Source organism: Trichoplax adhaerens, genomic scaffold, assembly GCF_000150275.1.
Source record: "Trichoplax adhaerens TRIADscaffold_11 genomic scaffold, whole genome shotgun sequence".
NCBI classification, from domain to species: Eukaryota; Metazoa; Placozoa; class Uniplacotomia; order Trichoplacea; family Trichoplacidae; genus Trichoplax; species Trichoplax adhaerens.
The window spans coordinates 28844-36744 of record NW_002060953.1 but is presented as its reverse complement, the minus strand read 5'-3'; positions in this window follow the sequence as shown (position 1 = coordinate 36744).

Sequence of the window (7901 nt, the reverse complement as noted above, 5' to 3'; positions counted from 1 at the left end):
AGGAAGTATAGTTCTAAAGAAGCATCTATTAACGTAGGCTAATAGGATCACAGTTTAAAATGATTAATGTTCTAATTATGTAATTATCATTTTAAGCTGATCTTACATCTTATATGGATAATCATTTAGCTAAACCACAAGTAAAGTAATTTAGCAAATGTATAAATACCTTCATAAATTTATTAATAAATGATTCTCAATTGAACCTACACCGTTTACCACGAACGAATTATTATTGCCCAATTGATCATAAATATGCTATAGGCATGAAAATGGCAGACTAAAACCGATGTTATATCTTTAAAATCTCAGCTAGATGTAATCAACGTTCAAAACATGAAATTGCTTTTATTTTAAAGAATTTCTTGCCTTTTATGCAGACTATAACTAGCTATTAAATGTGAATGGTTTTGACAATAATACTCGATTGTTTTTACATGAATAACATACGCCAACCGTTTAGTAATTCACAATGTATATTTCCTAAATTAGATCAAAAGTAAACTCTTAAAGAAACCTACGTTTCTAAGTATTTATTTCTGCTTTCAGATAAAATGGTGATTTATCTATGCTTACTGTTCTTAGGTTTTTTTACATATCCTAAAATATCTAATAATTAATAGTACGAATATACAAGTATAAATAGCCGGTGGCCTGCTGGTTCATGTATTTAATTAAGAATTTTAATTGTTCACAATTAATTTATTAATATACCTCATATTTGGTTGTGTTAATAACTATGCATATGTAGTGTAGTTTCTTTTCTAAGAAAAGAAATCATCATGATACCGGTAATGCATGATTACTAATTACTGTATTAGAAATTGCTGATTATCTATATAAGCCAGATAGCAAAGTATGGCAAATAAATCTATATGAACTATTGTATGGTAATTATGAAGAAACCCAGCATATTACAGTATCAGATATTAATGGAAAAGATATGTTCATTTATGGTTAGGAGATTAACTCTTAAGCTAAAATTCTCTTAAATTGATAATCTGTTTGAAAAAATCTTTTATTAGATGTCTCAAGACAGATTGTATGCAATAAAAATTAATTTGAAGATAGTAATGAAAAGGTTCTACAAGGTTAGCTCTTTTTCTTTGAAAGTAAAGATATGCACGTATAGTTTAGAATTAAGTTATAATTCAATAAAGGAAATAGAAATTTAAGCCTAAAAGGATAAATTTAAGGTTAATTTTAGTATTAAAATTATACGTAATCTGCTAATTAATATCCGATCTACCAGAAGCAATTTATAGTGAATAGATAAACTTTCTCGAGATCATTTTGATAATCTAACAATAACGTGACAGTAAAGCTCCGTTACTGAATATAATTAAAATAGTCGTCGACGTAGATATCGAAGTGTTAGCAGAATATCTCCCTAAAAACTCTATCTAAATTTTAATTGTAATATATTCTAATAAATTATTCATCTAGCTTACAATTTATATATCTATGTTATAATTGCAGATTATAGTGCACGTATGTTACAAAACAGCTTTGCAACAATATAATGTGATGCATGATCAATCAATCGATTCCTTGAACCACGTATCAGGGAGCAATATCTACTCTTTCAGGAACACTTTCCTATACTAGTAGACTACAAAAAGACTTGAACGCCTCCTATCTTACGTTAAACACTAATCATATGAACTAACTTCATTATACGATTTATCGCATTTATATACTCTTTTACGTTAGCGAAGATATTTTAATTAGTAATATTAACGTTGAAACCTAATAATAAATCAAAAGCTAATTTTATCTACTGCTACCTAATGCAGACAGCAGTATTTACGAACTTAGATATCGAATGACTAAAATAAAATTGCCAGATTACAATATGTCCTATCACGAAAGATTTCTACTATAATATATTATTTATCATTAGTAAATTTCAATCATAGTGATTTGAATTGTTTGAAGATTATTTTCGATTTTCTAATTAAATTACTAATTTTAGTAGGCTGTATATATCATCATTAAAGTTAGTGCTATATTTAAATATCACATATCTAAATTATAAACTCTTCACATAAGGGTAAATCAACAAAATTGTCCTAACATAGACGTTCAACTATAATCTCGATGTTACCGTGTATAACACTATAAAAATTTAAAAGCAGGATTAATCATTAAATAAATAATTTGTATAAGATATTTTATGTATTAGAAAACACGCTTAGATTAATGATGGACTGATTACGTCCTTTTTGATTACTATATTGATAATAATTTACTATAACTAGCGCATCCAGGATTTGAATGAGTAACAATGATGAAACGTAGTACTTGTACTATTTTTACTACGTACAGAAGAGGACTATCACGTTATTATAATGACCGTGAGGAAAAAATAAAATTAGATTATATGAAAGTACAGCTGTAATGCAAATCTTGTATTAACATGTTTTGATCGTTGATTTTTTGGATATGGCAAGGTAAAAATATGTTAGGCTAGTTAGTGATTTAAACTATTTGTAACTTATAGAAAATACGTACGTCGCATTGAGAAAGATGAGAGACGGAGGAAATAGAAAATAAAGTAATTCTTTTCTACATATCTTCTATGACTTTTTATGTGCTTTACTACAGTAAATGACTGCGAAATTATCTGCAAAGTGTAATGCAGTTACTTGAGAAGACTGTATTAGTTGAAGAGTTATGAAAGTTTAAAAAAGTGAAAAAAATTATCTTGTGTTGCTAGCGTTGTTTAAACAAGGCCGTAGATGAAAGCCAAATAAAGTTTCTGTTTGTGTAATTTGAATAACTTTCATGAAAAGATGGCTATAAAGGCAAAGTCGACTGTCAATGTTATCTTGGTCTCTTTAGCTATTCTTATAAGGAATAAGAAATTAAATTTTTTTCTGTAGATGGACTCTTATAATTAGATAATATTTGGGTTATAAGTAGTATTGATCTATTTATGTCAGACTGTACTGTAGATTGAAGTATTTTGGTAAGTCAAATTTTGTGTAACTAGATGGCGGATCTAAGATAGTGAGAAGTCTATATTCTACATATGATAATATATTTACGTACCAAAGCTAGCGTTGAACGGCCAAATCAACATAAGCATATGTTACGGTCAAGCTTCCACTATGATAATGTCCATATATTCGTTACAGTTTTATGCACTGTACTGTATTGTCGAGATTAAAATAGAGATATCTATATTAAGATAATTTTGCTAGCTTACCCTTGTTCGGTGAGTTTTTAGTTTAGATATGCGATTTTTAAGGAATGGCACTTGCTTTTACAACGGTGGTATATACTTACTCTGAAACAAATGTTTAATTAGGGGATTGAGAATAATCTACTAACATTTCGAATCATTGTGACTGTAAAGTACTTATGGTAGACTGTAGATTATCATGGAAATTTTCCGTGATGTGGCGTATCGTAATCCGACCATTTTGTATTAGTCATTAAAAAGAATATGCTCGTAAAAACTGTTGCTTTCATTAGGTAGTGGTAGGTAAAATTAGTTTCTGATTCATTGAACGGCTTTGAAGTTACTCAAACTAACTATAAAGTTAGTCCTTAAAATAAGTATTTAGCGTAAACTAAGAAGCATCTACGTATTTGTGTTGCTGGCTAACAGAGGAAATGTGTTCCCGATAGTGCAAATATCTCTGATTCGTGATTTAGAGAATAAGCTTATTGATCGTAAATTATTTGCAATAATATTACGTGCATACTTAAAATGATTTTTAACAGGCCGGCTCATAGATAAGATACCAGGTTTGTGAGCTTAAATGTCAGTTCAATACTAAAAGCTTATACTTTCGCTATTTGTTAATGCTTGTGCAAGTTCTCATAATATTGAAGTAATTAATTACTTTTGACTTTGGTTAGGTAGCGTCATGTCAGAAGCATTTTGAATGAATTTTCATCGTGTGGTTGAATAACTCATCTAAACTGGTTTAATTTATTTTGATTTAAAGCTTTCTTTAAATATTTAATTCGGTTTAGTTGTTAATGAGAAAATTTGTTTTTACTCTGTAATAAATTTACGTGATGATTTCAGCTAATTGTTTGTTGTACAGTATGTGGCTAATAGGATGAAATAGCACACTTGCACTGTTTCTAGTATGATGCAGTAATTACAGAAGACTATTACGCGGTCATTACACCTTTGGTTAATGTACGCGGCTATTAGCTATTTTTTGTGAGACTTATGATACTAGTCACAGAGACAACCTAGCACTTAGTTATCGGTGGTTTTGTAGATATTCAGATTTTTAGCTAATTGCTTTAGTTTGCTTGGTTCAATCAGTAGGACGATGGCAGTATTAAGTGATAAGCATTCTCGCAGTATTCGTTAGTTGTGCTGCAATCGTAGTTATAACAGCATATGGTCGTACAATGGGCTTTGATAGTGAGTTTGCATTTTAGCATCTTTATAGATAAGCGGTTAATCGAATTTTGATATCTGATTTATAAATTATTTTTAAAGCTGAAGTATTGTGAATAATATATCATTTTCAATAATAAGAGCTCTAAATGTAAATAAAATGCGACCGTAATTGTAGATTTCTATAATAGTCTTTAATCGTTATTAATATTTCATTTAGTTATATTTTGCTACAAATAAGCATTTTAAAGCGAAATTCTGCAAGATAGAGCGTCCCTTGATAGCAGTTGTCCTACTGTCAAATAATTAACACGGTAATTTTTATTTATTACTACAATAGCTTAATATGAGTATGGATAAATACCTATTTATAGCGTGTTTTAATTAGTGGATTACCTGACTAAAGTATGAATAAATCAAAATGGAATAAAAAGGCTTTAATAATATTATCTGGTTGCATGCACTAGTTTTCAATTGTGAAGAAACAGCAACATGGGTCTAACATTGTAAATTTATAAAAATATAATCTAATCAGCCTATATTACTACAATTTTAAAGCGGCGCGTCCGCTATTGTGAACTGACGTATTAAATTAACAGAAATGCATAAAATTTAATGAAGCTCGAATGAATTCTTTTACGCTGACATTGCTGCAGCTAACTACGCGCAAAGAATTTTATCGAAATATGGTTTAATAATATTACTACCAGATCTTTAATTTGTATGGTAATTTATCAAAAATTTATAAATTAATACGTCTTTAAATTCAATTTTAATCAAATTTGCAATTAAAAAATATATTTTGAGAAAATCATTAGATCTGAATAATATTTCTATGTCTTATGATACCTATAGAGCTACGTAATATCCCTAGCTAGAAAGCTAAATTGACTAACAATATTATACAGCAAAATGTCGAAGTTACGATTATGATAATTTATTATGAAATGAAGTTTAAAATAAGTTGCAAATATGGATTTTCTAAACGAAGTCATCAAAATTTATGAGTTCGATTCACACACGGTAGTTCTGGCGATTGTAGCTATAAATGTTTTAAAGTAATTATAATTATTAGTCACTTCGTTAGCATCATAATGCATTAAATTTAAATTTATCCACCGCAGCTGCTTAGACTTCCGACAAACATATACCTAGTACTAACTGGCGAAATTATTATAAATTCTATAACAAAATAGGAACAAATCTATTCCTGAATTTATATTCTACAGCTTCAGCTGGTAAGAAAAAATTTTTGATTTGTTTCAAATAAGGACATGATATTTAATGATCGTCATTATTATTTAAAGATCTTATTTCAAAGTAAAATGCTAAAAAAGAAGAAGGTAAAAAATAGACTTTAATAAAATAAAGATATTCTACATTGCCCTACCAATTTTCAAGCTAGTTTGTAAAAATCAAGACTATAATAAAATAATATATGCTATTTTCATATTTTGAACTCTAGTCCGCCTAGCTGTGTTGAAAATTTTTATTTCAATTATTTGTATGCTTTTTTATAAAATGGAACAGGAGAATTCAGTCATAAAATATCTTGACGTACTATTAACTATACTTTGAAGACATTTTATATTATTTGAAACTATTTAAATAAATCATTTTAGGGTCAAGGAGTATCACAAAAACGCTAATGTTACTATTTTTTGCTGTAAGCATTAAATATTTATGCAATACATTCTAATATTGGACAAATTTTTGTTTCTGTATCCAATTTACATATTATCGTGCGTGAACACAGATAAGTAACTTTATTGGTAAAGGTATTACTTTTAAGTAAGTGAAGAGCATGGATTTTAAACAGTAACACGTAAGTACTGTAAATGGCTGAAATCATTACAGTGGATTATGGACAAATTGGCTCAGGATAAAATTTTAATAGCAAGCATGCCCCATTGAAAAAGTCAGAGAAGTTATAACCTCAGTCTTTAGAATGTTGACTTAAATATAATTGTAGGCGTGTCACAAAACAGCTTTGCAACAAGATAACGCAATATACGATCAATAAGTCAATTCCTTGAACCACGTATCAAGGAACGATATCTGCACTATCACGAACACTTTTGCTCTACTGGCAGACTACACAAAGACTTAAACGCCTCGTATTTTACGTTAAACACTAAGTTGGAGAATTCTCTTTATTTCACGATATACTGCATTTATATACTATTCCTCAATAGTTCATGAGTCATAGTTAATACAATTAACAGTAGAATCATTTACTGAATTAGATATTAATTTTAGCTACTGCTCCCTTAATGCAGACAACAGTATTTACGAACATAGACATGTAATGACTAATACAGAATAGTCAGATTACGATATGTCCTATCACGGAACATTTCCATGATAATTTACAGTCTACCATAAATAAATTACAATCACAATGATTCGAACTGTAAGCAGATGATTTGCATTCCCTATTATAACTATTAATTTCAGTATTTGTATAAGTGTCACTGTCATAAAAAGTCAGTGCTATATTCAAACACAGTATATCCAAATTAGAAGTTAACTAAATAAGGATAGTCTAACAGAATTATCCTAACATAGTTATTTCTACTGTAATACAGTATTTAACACTGTAACAAGACGATATCTAATAAGCAAGAAAATTGGGGTACATGCATACAAATTATTACTGTAGCTTTAATTTTCATGTCAATATTTTGTCTATTTGGTGGAAAGGAAGAACAAATAAAATGTAAATATTTCATTTCTAAATCCGGGCCAATTTAATTATTAGACAACAGTAATTGAATATGATACACTGATATTGTATTTCCTCCATTAAACGATCTTTGTTCGTAAATTATCTAAACTTTCTAAAACTATGCTTTGAAGCAACTAGAAGAAATCAGAGTTGCAATTTCTATTTTCATATATGGCGTGAAATAAGATTAAATGTTTGGCTTAATTTATAAAAATCAATTTCGACATATATTTGTACGTATAGCGCAAATGCGAAATAAATAATATTTGAAGCCTCAGAAGGTCATAAATTTAGCTTAAAAGTTTTATTAAACCATAAAAGTTGTTAATAGTTATAAAATTGTAACTGCAAGACAGTGCCTGGTGTAACGTGGTAACATTAGACTGGTTCGCCATTTTTCTTCGTTTTCCTATTTAGTATTGCCTACTGATACATATCAAGCAATAGAAATTTAATCTATGATTTTACACTAAGTTAACCTAATTATTAAATTTATTTAATTTCATACGTTCTTGTATAGTTTTCAATAAAGCACTGATCATTTATCACAAAGGTTAGTCTCAGGGACCTATTACAAAACAACTTTGTTACAGGATAACTCAATTTACGAGCAATAAGTCGAGTTATTGAAGCAAGAATCAAGGAACAGCATTTCTTTAACTAGCGGATAAAAGAGACTTTAACGCCTAGTAATTTGCATACACTAATACAAGATAGTCAGTTTACAATATATCCTATCACAAGACGTTCCTGTGATAGACTACTATCGACCATAAATATGTTTCAATCTTGATGATTCGAATA